At 37.9% G+C, this 25377-nt stretch overlaps 1 long non-coding RNA gene across 1 annotated transcript in view; it reads right to left on the bottom strand.

The window, feature by feature from the left end:
- LOC132652210 (uncharacterized) overlaps window positions 1–25377 on the bottom strand; it is a 188200-nt gene that overhangs the window by 128936 nt on the left and 33887 nt on the right. Inside the window, exon 2 of the long non-coding RNA XR_009589690.1 lies at window positions 14685–14815. This is a non-coding gene — a long non-coding RNA (uncharacterized LOC132652210). The remainder of the gene's footprint in view (window positions 1–14684; window positions 14816–25377) is intronic.

The raw sequence follows: 25377 nt of genomic DNA, 5'->3' as shown, positions 1-25377 counted from the left end.
CTAGACTTGAGTAATATCTCTCACTCACCCAGTTACCACCAACAATATATCTGAGTTCTACCATGTAACAGCCCCTGTAAACTCTATTCTAAGTAACCTGCTCCCACTTCTGACTCTGGGGTTTTCTGTCCATCTATATTTCAAAGAAGTAGTTTGCCTGATAACATCCAATTGACGATGTGTCCAGGACAAGTAGTTGCTTTTCAGTTTTCTTCTTACTGTAATGTTAGGAGCTAAGACTGGCCCTCAGGTTCTTTGGTGAAAGTCATGACCCAGAAATTCTCCAATATAACTTTTATATTTATATTTAATATAAATAAGTTTAACCTTAAATGTGTTTACATAGGCATTTCTATATAATGTGCATGAATAATGGCATTCCTATTCTTGAAGAATTATTTGACTTTGCAAATATGGTTGACAAATATTTGCTTGTTTGTTGACTGAGACAGGGTATCTATGCAGTCTAAGCTAGGCTCAAAGATATAACCTTTCTCCTCACATTTTGAGTGTCTAACACGATGCACCACTATGTAGACATGTGTCTACATGTAGATGTCTAAGATATGTCACATAGTGTCTATAAAGCAGGGATGGAAATTATGCAGTAGCTAACCCCAATATTTATTCAACTGTCAACCTCTCTATATATGATAGAACAAACATTAGCACACACTGCTGTGCAGTGTGGTCCATGTTATGTCACATTTAGGCTCTGTGTAGAGAACCATATTGACATGACAGAGACCTCTCACCCCTCCCCACACACAAAAAGTTTTACTTAGTGTGAAGTGAGAAATGCCCTGAAGCGTCCAGATAGAGCTGCAAATAGGCTTGGTTTAAACAAAGATACTTTGGGTCTCCTTAGCATAAGTCAGTAAAGACAAGGACTACAGCATACAAATAAGGGAGGGAAAAAAATGAGGGAAAATTAGGAATGAATTCATCAGTATAAAAAGAGAAAATTAAAAAAAATGTGGAGAATCTATCAACATCTGAAGCTCTGGTGTATCTATAATTAGGCAAAAAGAAAACAAAATCATATGTTTAAAGACATATAATAGTGCCAACCATGAAGCACACCTTATACAACATAGATACAAAGACAATTTACAGTGTTTTCCAAGACTCAAAATCCCTAAAGGTAAGTATCGACCCAGATGGCCTTCACTTCTCCTGGGCTTTGGTTACTTTGGACAGGTTTCAGCCTGACCACAGGCCTCTGACCTCCCTTCTCCTGGAGCATTTACTTCAGAAACCTGGTAGTTGTAAATTCTCTTTTTGCCCCCTTGAGATGTAAATCTCTGAGCCTTTTTACAGTTTTAAAATTCAGGAAGAGTTTTTTAAAGGGCTTGAAAGCTATCATTATAAAATAAAATTACCAAGAAAGAGGGTGTCCTCAAGGCTCTCTGCCAGTTGAAGCCTCAGCACTCTAAGCATCAATGCCAATCAACAAATGCCTGGTCACTGACTTCTTTTAAAACAACCTTCAGATTCTTGTTATTATGAATAATGCTGCTATGAACACAGTTGAGCACATGTCCTTGTTGTATGGAGCATCTTTCAGATATATGCCCAGGAGTGGTATAGCTGGATCTCGAGGTAGCACTATTCCTAATTTTCTGAGAAAGTGCCAGATTGACTTAAACCCCCTGATCAGTTTCCAAGTGGGTTCCCTAGTAAGGGGGTCAGGGGCTGTCTCTGACGTGAACTCACAGCCTCCCCCTGGGGGGTACAGCCTTACCAGGCCACAGAGGAAGATGATGTAGCCATCCCTGATGTGACTTGATAGGCTAGGGTCAGCTAGAAGGGGAGGAGGCCCTCCCCTATCAGTGGACTAGAAAAGGAGTTCAGGGGGAGAAGAGGGAGGCTGGGTGCAACTAGGGGAAGACGAAGGGCGCTACAGCCATGACATGAAGGGAATAAATTGTAATAAATAATAATAATAAGCTGTTTAAAAATAATTAAAACAACCTTCAGTATATTTCACAGTAATTTAAAACCTCCTGTGTCTTGTTGAAACAAAATCAAGTTCACCTTCACCCCTATTACATCAGGCAAATTAAGCCTCTCTTGTTTGTTTAATTCACTCTGTGAGGTTTGAAACAACAAAGATATGGTCTCAAAAGAAAAAAAAAGAGAAAAACTAAAAGGAACTCAATTTTAAAAATTGGAATCATCTAATTGTGGATATATGCCAATTTTATATGAAAAAACATAACCAGTATTGTCTGTCCTCTAAATACATGGGCTTCCAGAATATGCAAAGTATAGTTTGGTGGCTCTAGTAGAGGACAGAGCATACAGAGAGATCCAAGGATGTGTGCTCATTAGTATTATGTCAATGCGACACAAGCTAGTGTCATCAGAAAGGAGGGATCATCATTGAGAAGACATAAGAACCAGGCTCTATGCAGTCTCTAGATATTTTCATAATAAATGATTGTTGGTTAGGGCCCTGCTGATGGTGGGTGGGGACAACCCTCTGTTGATGTCCTGGGTTTGTCTTTAAGACTGTGCAAGCCATTATGAGCAATCAGTAGGCAGCACAATTTCATAGTCTCCGCATCATCTCGTGCCCCCGGTTTCTGCCTAGTTTGACTTCTTGCCTTGACTGTGACTCAGAGTGTGTAAGCCAAATAAATTCTTTTCTCCTCTCAAGTTGCTTTCGATCATGGTGTTTCATCACAGAGATGGTAACCCTAAGACAAGGCACTATGTATTATTATGATGTTCACACTTACTCTCAATGCTAGGCTACAAGTGGAGTTGAACAAATCTCAGTCTGGAAAACATGAGGAAGAAATGTTAGAGGCTAGAGAACTAGCCAAATCTCCAAGAAAATAACATACGGCTGATTGGAGAAATGTTCCTTTGGATTGATGTTGATGGTTAACAGGTTCAAATAAGAGAATTAGAAGCAGTATCCTGAAAATGCACTTGGTTTGGACATTGAAATGATGGTCTGGACACGATCAGAGTGTAATTATGTCTTCTGCTTCTTTCTTTCAGCATATTTTAGAAGACTAAGTTTTTCTATTATAAAGAGGTCTTGGCCTTCTTAGTATTGTGCTTCAAGGCTTTAGTGCTGCTGTCTAAAATGTTCTGTGTAAACTTTGAATAGTACAATCATGAAATGGATGTGGAAAAGCAATGGTGTTATGACACAACTGTCTATAAGTTAATGAAAGTCTGCTCAAATCTATTAAACATAGAATCAAGATGATAAAGTCTCTCTTAAATAAACATGAATCTGGGATACTTCACTCAGAATGATCTTTTCTAGATCCCACCACTTGCCTGCAAATTTCATGATTTCCTCCCTTTTGATTGCTGAGTAGTATTCCATTGTGTAGAAAGCCCAGAAGGAGAAAGACAAACATGGAATATACTCGCTTATATAGACCTAAAAGATAGGATAAACATAATGAAATCTATACACCTAAAGAAGATAATCAAGAAAGCAGACATGGGGTATGATGATCTATCCTCATTTAGAAAGACAAATGGGATATGCATTGAACGTATGACAGGAGTCTACCACAGAAAGCATCTGAAAGACTCTACCTAGCAGTGCTCCAAAATAGATACTAAGACTCACAACCAAACCTTTGGCAGAGTGCAGGGAATCATATGAAAGAAGGGGAGTTTGATGTGGAAAGGATAGGAGCTCCACAAGGACCAAACGTATCTGGGCACAGGGTCCTTTCTGAGATAGACACTCAACCAAAGTCCATGAGAGGATAAAATCTAGAACCTCTGCTCGGATGTGACCCGTGATAGCTCAGTAATCAATGGTTTCCCATAGTAAGGGGGACAAGGACTATTTCTAACATGAACTCAATGACTGGCTCTTTGACCTCCCCACCTCCCAAGGGAGGAGCAGTACTGTTAGGCCACAGAGGAGGACTTTGCAGCCAGTCCGGAAAATACCTGACAAAAGCGAGTCATATGAAAGGGGAGGAGGTCCTCCCCTATTAGTGGACTTGGAAAGGGGCAGGGAGGAGATGAGGAAGGGAGGGTGGGATTGGGGAGGGAATGAGGGATACAGAATTAACAAAATGTAACTAATGAGAAAAATAAAATTATGGAAAAAATAAACATGAATCTATAAGTTATTTTAAGAATGGAAATTGTTTCTGAGAAATGGTTCCTCAGTAAAGAAAGCTTATGGCTCTTGCAGAGAACACAGGTTCATATCCCAGCATTTATATAATATAACAGTTCATAACCATATGCAAGTCCAGTTGCTGATACCTAATGTCCTCTTCTGGCCTCCATATATTTCTGTACATGTGTGATACATATAGATACATACATGTGTGATACATATAGATAAAAAAGCAAACATCACAATAAATTATTATTCTTTATTACCTGAAAAGAGAAAAGATATAAAATATTCATACCTATAGTTTGTTAGGCAAATTTCTCATTATTCTAATCTATATTCAAGCTGTCTGTTCTGCAGATATTGGAGACTGAGAAATTGAGTCTCACTGCATCTCAAAGTTGAATTTGAATCTCAGGTAGTCCACACACTGACTTGAAACTTTGGGTAAGCCACTTAATCTGTTTCATGCCAAAGGCTTTTTTTCTCCTGTCTGTATTATATCATTTCCTTTTCCTATGTCTCTAGAGTTTCCTTTCTGTTAATATGAGCTCTGGGCATTAAAGAAAAAAAAAAAAAAAAAGATGTGCACTTAGAAAATTTGACCTGGCAGCTTAAGTAATTTGCCCAAGGTCATTGAGTGAATCAGTGGTGAATATAAGTGTAAGAAGCTATAATTCCTCCTCTCATTTCCTGCCTGAACCATTAGATAGCTCCATCTGTTTTGATTCCATCATTAATATGAAGTCATATTTCTGTTTCTTAATAGAAATTAACTGATCCACTGACTAAAAGTAGAAGCTGAAAAAGAATCTCCATAGTTTTAAATGTAGTATTATTCCTCAGGTATGCAACTTTTAAGATGACCTATTATAATATAAATAAAAATTATTAATATTTTATAATGGTGATCTTTATCACAATAATAAAAGAAAAAAACAAAGTTCTCATTACCATGAGTATTTAATGAACCTTTTTAGGCTAAACATGAAGTTAAGCTCTTGATAGTTTGATAACATGTCACCATGACATTTTTAAGTGATAAAGCGTTCATTAATGCCTGCCTACGTTCAAAGTAACACTACATTAACTTGATCCGATTAATGTTCCCGCAATGCACAATGATATATTGATAATTACTGGCCACCTTTCTTAAGTGTTAACCAGCATATTATTATATAGTAAATGAATTGGATAGCCTCTGTAATGTCATTGTTCATTATTAGTTCAGTTAATTAAATGTGTGTCATACAAACCATTTGGTAATTCAGTCCTCTTGGATGTTATCAAATGCTTTTAACAAAATATATCCAAGAGGAATTAAATTATATTTAAATGCCTCAAATTGGTGGTACCTACTGCACAATACTAGGTAGAAAAAAATATTACTGTTCAGTTTAGGTTTGTAGATGAAGACACTCTGTCGTTACCAACATCTAACTAGTTCATGGGGGATAGGGAAATGGCTCAGTCGGTAAAGTGCTTGCTGAGTAAGCTTGAGAAAGTGGGTTAACTTCTCTTAACTCAAGTCAAAAGCCAGGCAGGACATCCTGTGTCTATAATGCCAGCTGGAGAGGCAGAGACAAGAAATGGAGACAAAGTGGTGATCCTTAGGCTCAGTGAGAGATATTATCCCAACAATAAGTTGGAGAGGAACTTAGTAAAACCCAATATTAATTTTTAGCTTCCACAAGTGCATATTCTCTCTCTCTCTCTCTCTCTCTCACACACACACACACACACACACACTGCACAAGGGTACGCATTACTATCACTTATTCTTTCAACCTCATTTATAGATATTTATTTCTAACTAGTTTTTCTTTAATATATATGTATATATATGTATGTATGTATGTATATATGTGTATATATATATATATATATATATATATATATAAAACTCTGGCAACAATCTTTTAAATTGTATGATATATTTAGGTCATTGAAATTATTTAGCTTTATTTCTCCAAAATGTTTATCCATATAATATGTTCTGTGAAAATTCTGCACCAATACTTTATCTGCCAGTTGCCTTTGAATGTTATATGAATATCAGTGACAGATGAATGCAAACTTTCAAAGGAACAGCACACAAGGATTTATGTTATTCAGAATGGACTTCAAAATGGAGTTTAAAGTACGCAGACAGAATCTTACTACATTTGCATATATGAATCTAAAATAGACTTGGTCATATGAGGCCTGAGGAGGATATTTGGGCAATGTCAGAGGATAGCTGGTATCAAAATCTGCCCTGTAAGGAAATTGCACTGGGTTTAGTAAGTTGCCAACAGAAAATAGACATCTATGTTGGGTTCCACTGTGCCATATGTTTCCGTGGGTACATTGATGTTATAATTACATCCTTCTCCTGTTCTGGGAAACTAAATATCGATTGGATTAGTTTCAACAGGGACATTCAAAGCATGGGAGAGCTAGAGTTAAGAGCTCATTACTGTATGTCCCATAAGACCAGATGGAAGACTACAGGTCTTGTTATTACTCTAATGTGCCTCTGGCATCTCTTGACATAGGGACAGGCTCAAACAGCAGAGCCGATTTCCAATGACCCTAAGATAGATATTTTGAAGGGAAGAAAAAGTTCACAGCAATATTTTCCTGGTCTTTCATTGTAAACAATATACCACAAAGTCACCAAAATATTCAGTGGAAAGAAAGACTATTGTTTTTGTGAATGTATGAGTTGTGTAATGTTCATTTTTTTAATTTTTTTATTAATTACACTTTATTCATTTTGTATCCCCTCATAAGCCCATCCCTCCTCCCCTGCCGATCCCACCCTCCCACCCCTTTCTACATGCATGCCACTCCCCAAGTCCACTGATAGGGGTTCTCCTCTCATTTCTAATCTTAGTCTATCAGTTCTCATCAAAAGTGGCTGTCCTCTACTGTGGCCTGGTAAGGCTGCTCCCCCCCCAGGGGGAGGTGATCAAAGAGCAGGCCAATCAGATTATGTCAGAGGCAGTGCCTCTTCCCATTACTATGTAACCCACTTGGACACTGAACTGCCATGGGCTACATCTGTGCAGGGGTTCTGGGTTATCTCCATGAATAGTCCTTGGTTGGAGTATGAGTCTCTGGGAAGTTCCCTATGTTCAAATTTTCTTGTTCTGTTGCTCTCCTTGTGGAGACCCTGTCCTTAAATTATAAAATCAATATTACTAACTCTTTACTTATTTATGCAAAAAAAATATGTTTTATGTATTGCTACGGGTTATTCACAAAGGAGAGGCTACTAATGAAACATGAGTTTGTTACCAAAGGCCCTTGAAGTGTCTTTAGTGCTAGGTGTTTCAATTATCCAAATGATCAGTTGTTTTTATACCCTATTATCCTTAAGGTTGTATGGTCTTTTCTTATCAACCATGAGAGAAAGATAGTTCACACTGGGCTTGAAATCACACACAAACAGTGAATCTGAGCAGTAGCTCTGGAGGCTGAACTACAATGACAATTTGACCAGGTCACGAAATAAACTTAGGAAATGACAGCTGGGTGGGAGCTTGTTCTCTGAGTCTATTAAAGCACAGTCCTTAGTCACATGATCTGAGAATCTGGATTTTTAGTACATTGAGCAAATTATTCTGATGCAGTCGAGAGATAGGAGATGGCTTTTCTATGCATGGCATTCTAGGCTGTTTCAGATGCTGAACAATCAATGAATTGCTCCCACTAACCGGAAGCTAGAAATTTATGTCAATTTTCTATGTATTCTATCTTTCCTCTTAAGGATAATCAATACCTCCTTACAGTGAATTACTTCACCCAGTATCTGTTTTGCTTATAGAATGATTGAACCACAAAATAATAAAAGCAAACAAAAGAGGCTGATTTCTTGTTTTCATGGACTATATAATTCCTTGGTCACAGGAGTGGAAATAATCACAGAACACACAGGGTTTAATGGACGTTGGGAAGAACCCTGAGGAAGTGGCAGTCAAGGGAAGCAAAATCCAAGCACAGTGAGCAGCTGGGAAACATAGACAGCCAAAATAAACTGTCAGGCACCTATCTCATCCTGCCAAGTAGCACCCTCACTTGATGTTCAAACCATATTCCTCATTCAAGAACTGTGCACTTAAGGAAATATGAAATGAATTGTAACTATCAGAAATTCTAGAACAATGAAATAATAAATGTTTTATGAAAATAGAAATAATGAAAAACAGCAGATGACAAGGACTATTGACTTTCGACTACATTTCACTTCTTTGAGACTTGGAGTTGGTCAATGAGTGTCTTTAGACTTAAATTTCATCATAAAACAAAACAAAAAAAAATAAGCAAAACAAAAGCAAGCTCTAAATCTGCTGAATTTTTGGGCACAGTTTGTTGTTAAAAAATGCCATGCATAGCCCTAAGCAGAAGAGAAAATAAGAAAGGAAGGGAGGGGGGACTCAGCAAAACCAGCCAGAGTATCAATGGCATCACCACTCTGTCATACGATACAAGTCACATGATAACCAAACCCCAGTTTCCTACCCAGAAAATTACTGCCATCTGTCACACACCCAGGTCACATAACCCACTCCTCTACCTTCAAAACATAGCACAAAGCACATATTAACTAACCTTTCTACAGTGGGACTGAACTTTCTTCTTTCACACTCCCACCCTCTCCTTGATATGGTGTTTATAAGGCTCATGGGTAGAGCATGATTCAGTGCAGCACATATCCCTCTCAAATCCCTGTCTTATTTTTGGCCAAACCCTAGGAAGTATATAACTCATTGTCAAGCCAAAAAGTACAAAAGGTATAGAAGATAGGACTAGGTTGCTGTAACTTGACTTGTCTTGTAATTATCTCTTACTTAAAACCTCAGAGCAGGCAATGTGCAGCATTCTTAAAGTTATGTGTGTGTATGTTTAAGTTTCAAAGGTATCTGCCTGCATTCTTAATTTTAGGATTGATGATGACTCATGTATTATATTAATACATTCAAAAAATTTAAATGAGGTTTGAAAGGATACTAATTCAGACCAGGTGTGGATGATGGGGAATAAAGATAGTCCATATTATTGGTCTAGTGGTCTTCCACATTCATTTTTTATATAAATTTTATTTTTTACATTAATTACAGCATATTCACTTTGTATTACAGCTGTAGCCCCTTCCTCCTCCTCCTCCCAATCCCATCCTCCCTTCTCTCTCATCTATGTCCCTCTCCAAGTCCACGGATAGGGGAAGTCCTCCTCCCCTTCCATCTGACCCTCGCTTATCTGGTCTCATCTGAAATGGCTGCCTTGTCCTCCTCTGTGGCCTGGCAAGGCTGCTGCCCGATTCAGGGGAGGCAGTCAAAGAGCTAGCCCCTGAGTTCATTTCAGGGAAAAGATGATGAATCCTTACTCAGAAAGGCAAATGGGACAGACATTGGAAGAAGGAGAAAACAGGAAACAGGACAGGAGCCTACCACAGAGGGCCTCTGAAAGACTCTACCCAGCAGTGTAGCAAAGCAAATAATGAGAGTCTTCTACATTCTAATCTTCACAGTCTGGAAGTCTAACTAGTAAATCTGTCTTGTAAAATCTTTCATCTCTTTATTTTCCAGTTTGAAGGATAGTACCCAAGACTGTATGTTATATAAGTTTTTTTTTGTTTTTGTTTTTTTCCAATATGATTTGTTTGTCTTCAGGCATCACTGGAAGTGACATGTAGTATGCTCTCAATGTTTTATTGAGTCCTGGGTTGTATTGCTTCCCACATCTAGTGAAAGTGGTTAACATTGGTGTGTTTTCTGAAGCTCCCAACAGCAAATTCTTTATTAATTTTCCCACCTTGTCTATAACTTTTTTTCTCTTGTTCTACTTGGTAAACAGCTGAAAAAGACTGTTTTTTATTAAATCTGTTTTTAATGTCAAAAGCCCTAAGCTTTGATTCTTTTTGAATTTTGCTTTTGATATGCAAAAATGGGCTTTCTACATTCTGAAACCTTTCTCTCTCAATATAATTTGTCCTTGTAAATCAAAACTCTAATCTTCAAGAACATTTCAATACTTAAATTCTGTTATTTTACTATATTCTTGGTCATTAAATACATTATTTCCCCTTTGAGATAATACGCTAATAACATAATAGCTTAAGGTATGATTTTATAAGAACCATAAGGTGAAGATCAAAAAGAAATATATTTTTGTGCACATGCATTTATTTTTCATGTACGTGTGGTGAATACATGGATGCTTATGTGTGTTTGAGTGTACATTGTAGTTGATACAAGTGGAGTCCAGAGGTTTACACTAGATATTTCTAAATTATTTTGAAAATTTAATTTTATTTATGTATTTATTTATTACAATTTATTCACTTTATATCTCCACTGCAGCCCACTTCTTGTCTCCTTCCACTCCTACCCACCCTACCTCTCTCCACCTATGCCCTTTTCTTAGTCCCCTGATAGGGGAGTACCTCCTCCCCTTCTATCTGAGCCTAGATTATCAGGTCTCATCAAGGCTGGCTGCATCATCTTCCTCTGTGGCCTGGCAAGGCTGAACCCCTCCAGTTGAAAGTGTCTGCCACTAAGTTCATGTCAGAGACAGCTCCTGTACACCTTACTAGGTAACCCACTTGGAAACTGAGCAGCCAATGAGCTTTCTTTGAACAGGGAGTCTAGGTCCTCTCCATGCAGGGTCCTTAGTTGGAGTATTGGTCTCTGCAGGCCCACCCCCCAACCCAGGTATTTTGGCTGTGTTGTTCTCCTTGTGGAGTTCCTATCTCCTCCAGGTCTTTCTATTTCCCTCTTCTTCCATAAGGATTCTGGTACTTTGTCCAAAATTTGGGTATGGTTCTCAGTTAGAATTGAGAGTGGGGAAGAGCCTTGAGCTCACTGGCACAGAAGACAACTTCCTGAACAGAACACCAACAGCACAGGCACTAAGAGCAACAATCAATAAATGGGACCTCATAAAACTGAAAATCTTCTGTAAAGCAAAGGTCACTGTCATCAGAACAAAACGACAGCATACATATTCGGAAAGGATCTTCACCAACCCTATACCTGAGAGAGGGCTTATCAAGAATATATAAAGAACTGAAGAAGTTAAACACCAAAACCAAGTAATTCAATTAAAAAATGGTGTACAGAGCTAAACAGAGAATTCTCAACAGAGGAATAACCAAAGGCAGAGAAAAAACTTAAAGAAATGTTCAAAATCCTTAGTCATTCAATGCAAATCAAAATGACCCTGAGATTTCATCTCACACCCATCAGAATGGCTAATATAAAAAAACTCAAGGGTTAATGTATGCTAGAAAAGATGTGGAGAAAGGGGAACCCTCCTCCCTTGCTGGTGGGAATGTAAACTTGTACAACCACTTTGGAAATCAATCTGGTGCTTTCTCAGATAATTAGGAATAGTGCTACCTCAAGATCCAGCTAAACCACTCCTAGGCATATGACTAAAAGATGCCCCACCATTCAGTAAGGACATTTGCTCAAATATGTTCGTAGCTGATTTATTTGTAATAGCCAGAATCTGGAAACAGCCTACATGTCCCTCAAAGATGAAATGGGAACAGAAAGTATGGTACATTTACACAATGAAATACTACTCAGCAATTAAAAACAGGGAAATCATGAATTTTGCAGGCAAATGGTGGGAACTAGAAAAGGTCATCCTGAATAAGGTAACCCAGAAGCAGAAAGACACACAGGGTATATACTCACTCATGAATGGATATTAGCCATATAATATAGGATAAACATTCTAAAATCTATAGTCTTAAAGAAGTTAAGCAACTAAGAGGACCCTAGGGAAGATGCTTAATTCTCAATCCAAAGGACCAAAAGGCTAGACATCAGAAATAGGAGAAGACAAGGAACAGGACAGGAACCTTCTACAGAGGACTTCTGAAAGACTCTACCCACCTGGGTATCGAAGGAGATACTGAGACACATAGCCAGACTTTGGGCAGAGTGCCGGTATCTTCTTTTCTTGCTTCTCCACACTAGTTTTTGAGACAGAACCTAGAAGCTGCCACTACATTGATATTGCCTGTGCAGCTCTCAGGATGTGCTTGTCTTCATGCCCAGTCAACAGTGAGGGGACACAGACAGCTCCATACTTACTGTCTACTTTCAATAGCCTGAGACATTTCCTTGGAATTTTATGGTTCTTGAACTAGGCTAAACTGGAATACAAGATCTCAATACAGAAAATAATTTCAATACTAGCCAGAACTAGCATGAACTGCAGTTTTTATCAATGATAGTTTACTACAAGTTTAAAAGCTAGGAGAAAGGTGCTTAGAAGAAAGTAAGACGTACCCAAATGTAGGTATGTTGGTTTCTCAAAAAAGTATTTCTGAAAGTCAGACTAGCCGTATGCAGGCACTGTCCCTTCAGTGGATTATTGAATCTCAATGTTTTCCCCAATGGTCTTACATAGGATATTAGTGGAATTTGATGTTACTACCTCATCACTCGGTCATTCATGAGGGTTGTCTTATTGATCACCAGGAGGATATAGGGTTGTAGGGTAGTTAACTTAAACACTTTTTTTTTTTAATGTTGTCACGTGATGTATGGGAAATGTAGTGAGACCCTACATAAGGTCATTTATGCAGACTTTAAGCCTGGGTCACGGTGATATTAATATAGACTATCTACATATTTTTTCTATGCCAGCAGCCTTTACAGCAAATGGTAATTGTGTAATTCTTTCTTCTTAGTGGACAGGAACTTTAATGAGACTCTGAATGGGGCTCCTTCCATACCATGTTCCATAATCCCCATGTCTTTCTAGTCTGAATGACTCCCAATGCTGGAGTTATAGACAGCAGCTGCCACACCTGGCTAGTACGTGGGCACTAGTGTTTCAAGAACAGTGGAGATGCTCATGTCTGTGCATCTCCCCACCCCTCTTTTATGGTGCTCATATTTGCAATAGAGATCAAGTGAAGTGATTAGTGAGAAAGAGTAGTTTACATGAAAGTAATCATGAAGTGATTAAGCAGCAGGATCCACAGACATCATTATTGATGAAGGGTTTGATTTTTTATTAGAAAAAAAAAACATGCTAGGAAACTGGGAAAGAATAAGGTTATAAATTGTGCTCTTTCACTGAGTAAAGAACTTGTTGCCTGCTGTAGGATTAAACATTCAACCCTTGTGCTTGGGAGAAGGATCAGGGTATAAACTCTTGCTATGGAAGCCTGGGAGCAGAAATTCAGATGACTTGCACCCAGTAAAATGCCAGGTGGGCATAGCAGCTTATCTTTAATCTTAGCACCTGGGAAGCAGAAACTAGGGAAATCTGGAGCAGATGGCTGGCTAGTCAGACCAAATTTTTGAGTTCTGGGTAAACTGAGAGACCTCATCACATGACATAAGATGAAGAGCAAAAAAAGGAAATCTTTATATACGAAGCTCTTGTTTCCACACATGGGGCATCTCCTAGCCTCTCCTGCCCAACCCCCGGTCTGGAATGGGGTCTGCCTGGAAAATGAGCATTCTCAGAATTATGCTTGTGGAGGCTTAAGCTGTATTAAGCTTAAGGGTATTCCCGTACACAGATGGGAATAGCCCTTCTGGCCTCAGGTGATCCAGCAAGGGTTGAGCAGAAACTACCCTTGCAGCTTCTAGTCAGCTTCTCATACCTCAGAAATCCCTGCGACAACTGTACTCACGCACGCATCCACAAACGCATTGATATGCCTACACACATGGAAACTCCTAGGTATAAAAGCACAAAAGCATATTATTTCATTGGCCTCACACTGAAAAAGGGAAAAGGAGGGTGTTGGAGTTAAAAATTCTGCTAATACATAGAAACTCCATGAGTGAGAGTGGTTTAGAACGCTCGCGCTGTAGGCTGAGGCCAAGGCATGCAGCCTCACCGTTCACAAGGAAAGCGGGATGCCAGAATTTGCAGAATCTCTTGGAAGGAAGAGCCATCGTGTGTGGGAGGCAATTTATGAAGGTGCGGTATGGTGAAGGCTTTACTCTGACCCACTGCATAAGAAAGAAAAGCTAAGACCTCCCGAGGGGACAGTCTTCATCCACAGCAAAGGGAAAGAAATGTGCCTAGCTTTTCAGGAAAAGAAGCAAAACCCTGTGAAAGCACCATGGAGAAAAACAGAATAAAACACAACAAAAACGAAAATCAAAGAAGGTAAAGTTATTTCCGCAGAGAGGAAAGTCAGGCTACCGTACCAGAGCCCACTGCCTGGGTGTTTTAGCAGTTAAAGTTCCCTTTGATGTGTTTCGTTCTTATTTCAAATATTATATTTCCATTTTCATTAAATCTTTTTGCAGTTTCTATAAAGATTTGCAACTTTCAGATAACACTATGCATAGATATTTAAGGAGAGGAACCTTGTATCTAATTAAGGTTTTTTTCTCACTGAAAAGAGGGTGAATCAGTTAATTAGTAACTAGGATCTAAAATAGATTTTAGCCTCTCCTGTATGCCAGAGAATATAAAGTACTGAATGACTTCAGTAAATAATGATACATAAAAAATAATTACATTAAAATAATTTAATGTTACACAGTTTACTTTAAAATCCCACTTCAGAGAATCCCCTTTAGAATTGGAATGTGCAGCAAACCTTGTCTGATGAAGCGCAGGGCATGATGGCACCGTGGGCTCCTCTTTCCATCCCGAGCCACTGTATTTTCAGTCTTTTTATGATAAGCTTTGAATAGACTTCGCTCATTCTTGAACCCTTGACCTCATATCCTGTAAGTGGATAAAGTATTAGCACATCAATATTTTATTGAAATCCTATAAGAAGCAACACATGCATTACATTTCTGGGATGAGAAAGAGGCCACCTGAGTAACAGGAATTAGCATTCTATTGGGTATGAGATGACATTTGGCGCTATGGGTCATTCTGCATATATCAAAATTTATTCAGTAATAGTATGGTGGAAGAATGTGGGTAGGAGATCAATAAATAATGCACTCTGTTCTGGCTAAAGGAGACTCAAATAAGATTCCATCAATTCTAATGAAGTGTACTCTTCTAATATGTCTCATTTGGCTCTAAAAACCAACACCTGATATGCTAACGTAAAGCATGGTGAAAGCTGGAAGAGGTGTGATGACCTCCCTGGGAATAGCTTTGCATATCAGTGACTGAAGATGAGAAAGATGATATTTTTTATGCCAAGAGCTTTGTCATGGTTACAAGTTAGCTAAGTATAATGAAGGTAGAATAAACACCCACCCCTCCCTAGCAAATATTTTTCAGCTTTTCAAAAACAAATCCTTATTTCTTCTAGCACAAAATGCTTTCCTAGAAATTTTGTGTGCCAAGAACTTTTAGATTCTAAAAAGCATTTCTTTTTTTTTTTTTGTTTTGGAAACTCTGTACAGGCACAATAAATTGGAAGAAATCAGAAATTGGCTTTGAATGCCAAAGTGATGTTTACATTATAAACAATGGATTTGAGAACACTTGAGAGTAAGTGATAATTTTCATGTTCTAAATTTGATTAAGCTTGTATATACAGGAAAAAATAAAGAAAATACTTGATAGTGTTAAGGCATGTCCTATGTCTTCTTCATCTAAATCTTCACTTTTCAGGACTGTTAGAACACTCTCTTATAAAACATAGGGGTCCATAAGTATCAATCATGAATATTCACTTTGAATTTTAACTTCAGGGGGGTGTCTTTTCAAATAGGAATATCTGGTGTCCCATTCAAGTTGTATAAGGAAAATAGCATTGTATGCATCTGAACTTGGGTCCATAGACGGCATTAGAATAAGATTGTGAGCCCTGGTGTTAAAATTAGAAAACACAGAAACAGTAGAGATAGCTGGTGGCCTTAAGAGTTGTAAGCAAGATATCAAGAAATAAATTTGGTAGCCTAAAGGGGGTCTGGTGATTCTAGTACAATGATCAAACCCTTGGATGTTAAAGTAGGCCATGAAAGCAAGAGAACACATGAAGATATTGATTCCTTCAGTGACATACTTCACCCCAACTCCTTCAAAACTGCCCAAAGCTTATGTTAACCCAGTAAGTGATAATCAATTTAACATATGAATGATAAAAAGAAGGTGTATAGAGTCTGCCTATATTGAACAAGAATGCGAATGATTAAAAAAATCTTTTGTAGCTAACACTACAATGGAGTGTTCAAGAGCAAACATGCAGAAGTCAGAGGACAATTAGGGGACTCACTGGAAACCAGGAATTAAGTCCAAGTTATCAGCCTTGGTAGTATATGCCTTTACTTGATGGATAATGTTGCTTAGCCCAAACACAAATAAACTTTAAGCACAAACCACTGAATAACGTTTCCAATTTTGACATTTTATGTGAACCCATCACCTAATTACCACAATGAACTGAAATTAGGTATAGAAAATAATGTTTTTTTCCATATCTAATGTCTTGGAGAGAACAATAAAGGCTACTTTTATACAAGCATTTAATTGGGCTTTCTCACAGCTTCACAGGTTTAGTCCGTTATCATCTCAGTGGGGGACATGGCTGCAGCCAGGTATAATGCTGGAGAAGTAGCTGAGAGCTACATCTTTATCTATAGGCAACAGGAAGAGGAAGGTGGGTTCAGCTTCAAAACCCACTACCTGTAACACACCTCTTCTAACAAGGCTACACCTACAACCAACAAGACATACCTACTCCAACAATTCACATTCCCTAATCTTCATAAAACAATTCCATGGCCTGGTAACTTAGCACTCAAATATATGAACTTATGTGGATGGCTCCCATAGGTTCATATGCTTGAATACTTGGTTTCCAGTTGGTGGAACTGTTTCGAAGGATTAAAGAGGTATATGAAAGGCATATGCTATTGGGGACATGATTTTTATGCTTCAAAAGGCTTGTGCTGTTCTGAAACTCCCCCCCCCCTGTTTCTTTCTGCTTAATGGTTGTGTCTCAATATGTGAACATTAAATTACTCCTCCTGTGATATTATTCTCTGTCATGGACTTTAATCCTATGAATTGGTAAACTCTTCCTATTGCCTTGGTCATGGAGTTTCATTATAGCAATAAAAAAGTAACTGAGACAACTGAGTTGATGGTTAGTCAAAACTACAGTGACACTTTTAGTTTTAATGCCTCATGAACAGGTGCTTAAATTTCTGGTAGGTTATAAAGGCAGACTTGAAAATGAAGTATGTATGGGTTTTTTTTATTAAGAGTTTTTTTGGGTATTAACATCTGTGAAAATGAAGAAAAGGAGTAGGGTTGACTAGCAGAAGAAGCTGAGGTGTTTGATATTCTCAGTAGAAGTATCAATAGATAATGGGAAGTTTTGGTTTTGATGTGACTTTTCAGAAGTTTAGAAAACTGGGGCAAAAACTGGAGTTTTCTAATTGTATTATCAAGTACTGAGATGTGTTAGCTTCTAGGAAGAAGTGTGCTTTAAATATTGTTTGTTTTATGTCAAGACACTTCTTCCAAGAAGCTTGGAGTCTTTTGAGGGCAAAAACACCATTCTTCACTCTAGAGGAGTGCCATGGAGTGCCCACCCTTTAAGCAAGATAATAAACTTGTCACAAGCTGCCCCACTGGTCTAAATGATATATGAACTCAGTCGTATTCTTGTATTCTTCTGTGTGTAATGTGGACTGTGGAAGCAGTGTTAATGAGTAGAAACACACGTTTCTGGATGCTTACATGTCTTTTACAATTTTTTTTCACGTACACATTGTGCACTGGGATGATTAATAACATCAGTGTGGGCTGGTGTTGATGTACAAAGTGCTCTACTTTTCTGGGCTTTTCAGAACTCTCTTTAAGGAAGGCTCTCTGTGTCTGTATTCTAAACACCATAAAACCTTAATATTACTAATTTCTGAACTTTAAAAATTTAGAGGAACCAGTCATCATTGTCATTGAATTCACACCTTCAGGCACTTCTATTTTTCTACAACATGAATTACTGGTGTATCACACAAAGTTCTCTTGACAAGAAATGTAGTGTACTCAATGTTCTTTTGAATACGCTATATCTATAAGCCAATTCCAACATTTTCTTCCACTCCTGTGAACCATAAGGTATCTATATGACCTCCAGATATTGATGTCAGGTGAAGAGCAATGAAAGAGAGTGCATTGCTGGGCCAACTATTTATGTATCTCAAGGACAGCTTCCTGGACATGATGTGACTTCTATTGTTATGTTTTCAACACTGGTCATAAACTCACTCTGGATGGCCTTAATTCAAGTTTCTCAGAAGGAAGAGAGTTAGGTTCCAATATGTCAATTAGGGAAATCACAGGGGCAGGCAAATCAAAATGCTCAAACTCACGAATTTTATTATTAAAATACCCCAGAAAGGTAGGAGGAATAGGTATGTTTAGTGGAAGTCCAAAGCATAAGGACTCCTCAGTGTTAAGAAATGAGAGACAAAGAGCAACAGGAGAAGCTATGAGATTCTATCCTTTCCTGGTCTGTGCCTATAACCAAGGCTTTGCCAAGTCTGATGGAAACTGAATTTCATCCTGAGTAGTTGTCATTTGAAGTGTTTGACTTCAGGAAGGAAGAACTATCAAATTATGTAGGAAACAGAGAGTAAGTACAGAAGTTTTATTTAAGCTAAAGATGATTGTGTTTGAACTACTTTGGTTAGGCCCCTAAATGGAAGCCATGTTCAACATGATAGACCGAGAAGAACCTCAGTGACTGGGGTGTGTTGCTGCTGGTTCAGAACTGAATTATCTTGAGCCACCTTGTCTCTTAAGTAACCTTTTATTGACCATTTCTCTGTGTGATCAAATAGCCATGTGACTGTTAGGTAAAGCCTTTTCGAGTCTGAGAACACACTTCTTCCTTCCACCAACCAAAAATTTAAGAATGTCAACAACAAATAGCATCTAGAAGCCAATTAGCAGGAGTTTCTCTACTTTGCTGTTACCTACCCTACTGATACCACCACTAAGGTATTTGAATATCATCGTGACTCATAATGTTTTTTGTTCTGTTAGCATAAAAATGTCATGGAACTGTTAGTATGTTAAACCATGGCATGTGAGGTGACCTTAATCCTGACCATGGACGCTTATAATTGCCACCAGAGTAAATAAACTCCTATTCTCTTTGAAGTGAGATTTGTACTTTTGCTTCAAGAACCCCAATGAGCTTCAGAGCCAAAGTAGTTTGGAAATTGATGGTTAAAATCTTTAAATTTGGTATTTATTGAAGGTACTAATAATTGAGGGGAAAATAAAAGAGATAATGTGGGAAAGATTCTAAAAAGTAAAGGATAAATTAAAGGAAAATACAAGGAATGAGTAATGAATAATAATTGAATACTATAAAATAAGTGAAGAAAAGTAAAAAGCAGTCCTAACGGCCTACGTGGGGAGACAGAAGCGAAGGCAAAGAATTAAAATGAGCTAGGAAGTACCAAAGTACGGGTGAGTACTCTCCTTCCTGGAAAGGCTGCTTTCTCTCTCCCTTAGCTGCCTTTGAAGCTGGCTCAGCAGGTGTGGAGAGGCTACTAATCCTCTCATTCAAAACAGTTAGATCAGAATGGCCTCCCCGCCGAGAGGAGCTTCTCAGTCAGGCCTCAGCTTCAGGTAAGAGTTTCCCAGTTCAGAGCTTTGGGGTGTCTCCCTCGGTACCCTGCTGCTGCTGGCGGCTGTAGACTTGCTACTTGTCTGAGTGCACAGGTTTTAGTGCCGAGGCCTTGAGGTATTCGCGAAAGCAAGACCTGACTCGTGTTTATCTCCGCCATTCTCTTCCCTTCCTTGACCCAGACTGAAGACTATTTTGTTTAATCTCCTGCTACTGTCCCACAACCCTTACGACTTGCGCCTGAATGCCGGAAGCTGTTCTCATTTATGTCGTTCTTTTTGTCACCACCATAGTTGTTCACACAGGCACTTGTCCTTCAGGCCACCAGATCTGTACAAGGCAATAGTTTGGGCTACATCTTAGGCTCACACGGCCCACGTTTTGCGACTTCAGTCAACGTGACCCTGACCACGTATCCTGCTTCCGATGCTACTCTGGCCCTGCTTCTGCCCCATGCTAATCCCCTTTTGCCAGCTCGTGGTTTCAGTATGTCCGGTATTAGGGCCTCCGTGTACCAATTTCATACTGGTCCTGGGAAGATATTTCCCACTGCCAGCCTGACCTGGAAGGTTAAACAAAGAAACAAACAAATAAACAGAATTCCTTCCTGTAATCGTTAGTTCTCTCACCAGCAGGTTTCTGGTTGATTTGATAATAGCTTATCCTTTGTGTCCTACTATGGGGATACAATCCTTTGGATTCTTTCTCAACTATATCCAGGCCAACACTGGATTGAATGAAGGATAACACACTAGAAAACTCTGAGTATGTAATAGAATGCGAGGAAAGTGCAAAAATAAATCTCTGTATCAATGGACAATTTTATAAAGGGTTAAGAGAAACACTACTAAGCAAAATTTGATAGTCTTATAACAGTGGGTTTACATACTACATGTGTACACACACATACCACAAACACACATGGATGATGTGGTTTGGTTCTGATATGCTCTAGTAACAGTTATAACCATTATTAAAGTCATGAATTTTTCCCTATGATGACAAAAACAGTGTTTAGAATAGAAAATGGCTCCAAGGTGTTTAAGAAACAACTATGTAACTTGCCAATATCCTCCTTGAACCTGATCAATAGAAATTTAATTTATGTTTTCCCTTCAATTATGGAAAAAAGGTGAAAAGAACAAAGGAAGATAGTCTACAGAAAAGATAATAAAGCATGATATGTATAGTCATGCACATATGTCCACAAAAAATGACTAAAAGTTGTGCACAATCATTATTGGTATCTCTATATTAGCTTAGATAACAATGGCCAAAACTTAAAATCAATGTGAGCACAGATATACCTAGGCTCATGAGATGAATGTTGTGGCAAGAATATGGCCAAAAAATTGTGTGGTTTGTTCAGAAAGTTAACAAATAAACAACGGTGGGAATACACAGGCAAAAAAAAAAAAAAAACCCACAAAAACACGAGGAAAGAACTGCAAAGAGATTCCCAGAAAGCAAGAAATGTGCCAGTTCTCAGCATTATCAAAAAAGTAATAATAAAAAAATAAAAACAACAACAACAAAACCGTTATTTTCTTTTATTTGCCTGCAAGTATGTGCATGTGTCATGCTGACAGAGGCCATACAAGCACGCTGTGTTGTGTAGAACTGGAGTGAAATGTGTTTGTGAGCTGGTAAATAAACTTAAGCTCTCTTCAACAACTGAGCTGTCTCTCTAGCCCCTTTGATCCATTTCTTATGACAAGTAATATAGCAATTTTATTGTTATAATAATGTCATCTAAATAAAGATTGTCACATTAAAGCTATTCAGATATACCTGCTTTGGATGTTTTTATATATAATACTTAACACTAGAGAGGAATGATAAATTTGAGAGAAAGATAACATCTGCATACAAGGGGAAAAGTCGAGGTGGCATTGAGTACAATAAGGCCTTGTCCTACTATTCTTTTACTTCAGATATTTGATTGCCTTGAAAAGACAAAACAGTGACTAAATTAGTCTAATTATTAAGGAATTCTAATGCGTTTTTTTTTCAATACAGCTCTCGCATAATATAAACTATTCTGTTAAATAATAAAACATGAATTTTTACTTTGTTCATTACCCTGCTCATTTACATAAACATTACATGGTTCTCTGCCATTTTATTACATAATATATATTAGTTTCTTTTCTATTATAGTAATAAAATACCATAATGAAGGCAACTTAAGGAAGAAGGAGTTTATTTGGGTCGATGGTCCTACAGAATTAGAGTCCATAGTGGCCGAGTGAATGGAGGGTGGCACCATGAGGAACCTGAGCTCTAAGACCTTAAGCTGTAAGAAACAAGGAGAGAACTGAGAATGACAGTCTTTGAATCCTCAGTGCTGATCTCCAGGGATAATCTTTCTGTAGTAAGACCACACCTCTCAGTATCTCACAATATTACCAACTGTGGACCAAGTTTACAAATGACACATACAATGTGGGGCATTACATTCAAACCACCACGTTGTGCCTCTACGTAACAGTTTTGTGAACTCACCATCATAGGGACCATTGTACACTGTGCACAAGAGTTGCCATATGGTTCATGTGATATTACAATAAACACATGGTGACACATTAGTTTTTAATTTTTTTATTTTAGTTGTGGAAGATAGCTTTTCAAATTAAAGGCTTCGAAGTTTTGGAGACTTTTCAGAAAGTGGAATTGGATAAAATATAAAATAAGATCATGTTAAGGTGTTTGAGGTTCAGTATGCATAGCAGAAAGATATTTTTGAGATTCTAACAACCCACATGCTTTGTTCCTTAGATTGTTGTAAGACTTAAACATGGCCCCTTCTCATGAGGTGGGAACACTGGAGGAGAGGAAGACACTGTGGGCGGTGATTAGGCTATTAAGCATCATGAAAGAGACAGCACGAACAGAGGATGTGAGTCATAGGTGAGTTCACTGTTGCTGGAATTTTTAGAAGAGAATTTCAAAGAAAGAATACATCCTGCAGATGCATGTTGAAGAAAACTTCTAGCAGAAGGAATAATAAAAGAAAAGAGTCTGTCCTTGGATGTATCTCAAAGCAGCACGGAGTCTCTGTAAGTCAAGTGGGGTCAGATATTCATAGCAGGCATGACTTGTATACACACTGTTATACCTATAACACATATGTTTAACATCACAACTTATTTTGTCAGAGATGTAGATAACTAATGTAATGTCATCTAATAAAATGCATAATAAAATGTAAGCGCTATAGATTTCCCTAACACACATATTAGTAAGTTTTGCTTTTGCTAGGACAAAAGGTTTCTACCAAAAAACAAAACAAAAACAAACAAACAAACAAAACAAAACAACTTAAGAAAGCACACATTTTCTTTTCCTCAAAGTGCAAGTACACAATCTATCCTGGTGGGAAAGTCATCTTGACAGAAGTTTGAGGAAGGTGTCACATTAAACCCCTAGTCATAAAGCAGAGAGATGGATGCTGGTGTTCAGCTTCTTTTCTCCTTTTTATTTAGTCCAGGGTCCTAGTCCATGGACTCCTGAGTGCCCCTCATACTTAAAGTGTGTGCTCCCATCTCCACTAATCCATCCAGAAACATCTTCATATCCTGGTTTGGGATCTGTGTCCTTTGTGTCAGTATGTCTTATGAACTGCTCAATCAAGACTGAACAGTGTACAGGAACATTAAAAACCTGAAGTTAAGTAGATCTATATGTTTTAAGAAAATAAACAATTGATCAATGCAGACACTAATTCTTATAATTCTAAGAATTTAGACCTAAATAAAATGAATGGACCCACAATTCATAAGACACTTAAATCTCCTAGCCATGATGTGTTTCTCTTAGACTGCTCAATTCTAATAGGAAATCTGAGATATTTTCTTTTCCTTTCAGATAGAAAACTCAAGGTGTATGGATTTCAGAAATTATTGTGCAGAGTCATTCAATTCCACTTATTTCAAATACCACTGCCTCGGGAGTAATAAATATGCACCTGCCTGTAGACACAATAAAGTATTTAATCTTGAGCAAAAGGTTGTTGAGTTGTTAAACATGAAAGCTGCTGGATATGCTTCTTTGCTCTGAGGAAAATGAAATTTTGTTCTGGATATTTGTGTCAAAAAAATGAACAAAGATATTAAGGCAGAACGTGGACCTAAGCAGATTAAATGGATTTCTTGTATTCTGAGATTTCTTGTCTCTAAGCTGACTTGGTAAAAGAACATGCAATATTTTTTTTTTAAGAAATTGGTTTTAGAAATAGTTGTGCATACAGGTAAATGCACAAATGCTAATGATGACAACTACTACCAAAGTACTCTAACTAAATTTAAGTAAAAATAATTGGAATATTATATGATAGGTAATTGTTCCTCTCTTACTTTATTGACTTAATTTCTGATAAGAGGAAGACAGACTGACCAAAAAAAAAATCTTAAAAGGGAAAACAAATCTACTGTCTGAAATTCTATATATGATCAATTCTGAGAATTTTAGTTAGGTGAAGTGAGTTGGATACCACAATTTGAAGTAGAGCAGGATAAAAGAGACTTATTCTGCCCTGTTAATATATTACCTCTTTCTCAGGGTCCCTCCTGAGGCTTCAGAAATTCAGAATTGTCTGCTGTTTGTAAACAAATGGGAATTAAATGCCAGCCCTGTGCCACATTGTATTAGTTGAAACTAAAGGCACTTTAATTTTTTTTCCAATTGAGTTCATTTCTTGTGACCCTTTGTCCTTCTGCTTTAACAGAGCGAATGGAGTTCATTCAGAACAGGGAAACTTAAGAACATTAGAAAAGGAACAGACCCCTCTGACGTTTCTCCAGTGTAGTAAGTATGAGCGTTCTAAACCGATTCTTTGATAATAGCATGCTAACTAGAAATTCAGTACAATATGAATTTTTCAGTTGTGGTAGGTAAATCCTGTGGAATAGAGTTGTGACATGACAGTTTGGCCATTTAAAAGAAGAAGAAAAAAAAAGAAAATATTTGATAGCTAAAATAATCAAAATGAAAATAGACATGAGGGGCACTAGGGGCACTACAGATAATTGAAATTATTTTAGCCATATTACAATATGCAAACTCTAGTGGGATGCATATTTTTATTTCATTAATTCAATAATTGGAAATTATTAAAGATGCTTCTGTGGAATAGAAACGAAGCATTTATCACCATGACTCATTGTCTTCCTGTTTGTAGTCTTACAAATGCCATTTTATCCCTCACATATGGAAGCTACTACCATTGTGTCCCCAAGCCTTTAAAACCTGATTCCTTGCATTAAAATGTCATTTACATATTTACAAAACTTTACCTGAGTATAATTACGAATATCCTTCACTTGAGAATTGAAAAGATAAGAGTAATTAAACCCTTCACTAAACCTGTACAGTTATCAAGCACACGCGAAACCATAGAAAGCATCTCGCTGTGGAAGCTGTAGTGTGCCCCAGTGTGTCCCACAGTGTGCCCTTTTGTTTACACTTTCGTTCGTTGTTTTACTTGCCAATATTCATAGCAATGAGTCATTGGTCTGGTTTGAAGCCTCTGGTTTCTGCTACACCATCAATACTGGATCCTCACTGGGACCCCTTTTGGGTATCCTGTTGTAGCGCTGTGTCATGGAGATCCTGCAGTTTGGGATCAGCAGGACCCACCCTTTCATGTGCTCCTACAGTTCACAGATGATGTAGCCTAGGGTGGAGTAACTCAAAGCCCAGGATTCAGTGGAGAGCTGAGTTGGTTAGCCCA

The sequence above is a fragment of the Meriones unguiculatus genome, chromosome 2 (genome assembly GCF_030254825.1).
Source record: "Meriones unguiculatus strain TT.TT164.6M chromosome 2, Bangor_MerUng_6.1, whole genome shotgun sequence".
In the NCBI taxonomy this organism is placed as follows: Eukaryota; Metazoa; Chordata; class Mammalia; order Rodentia; family Muridae; genus Meriones; species Meriones unguiculatus.
Note: the sequence above shows the minus strand (reverse complement) of the source record. Positions and strands in the feature narration are given on the sequence as shown.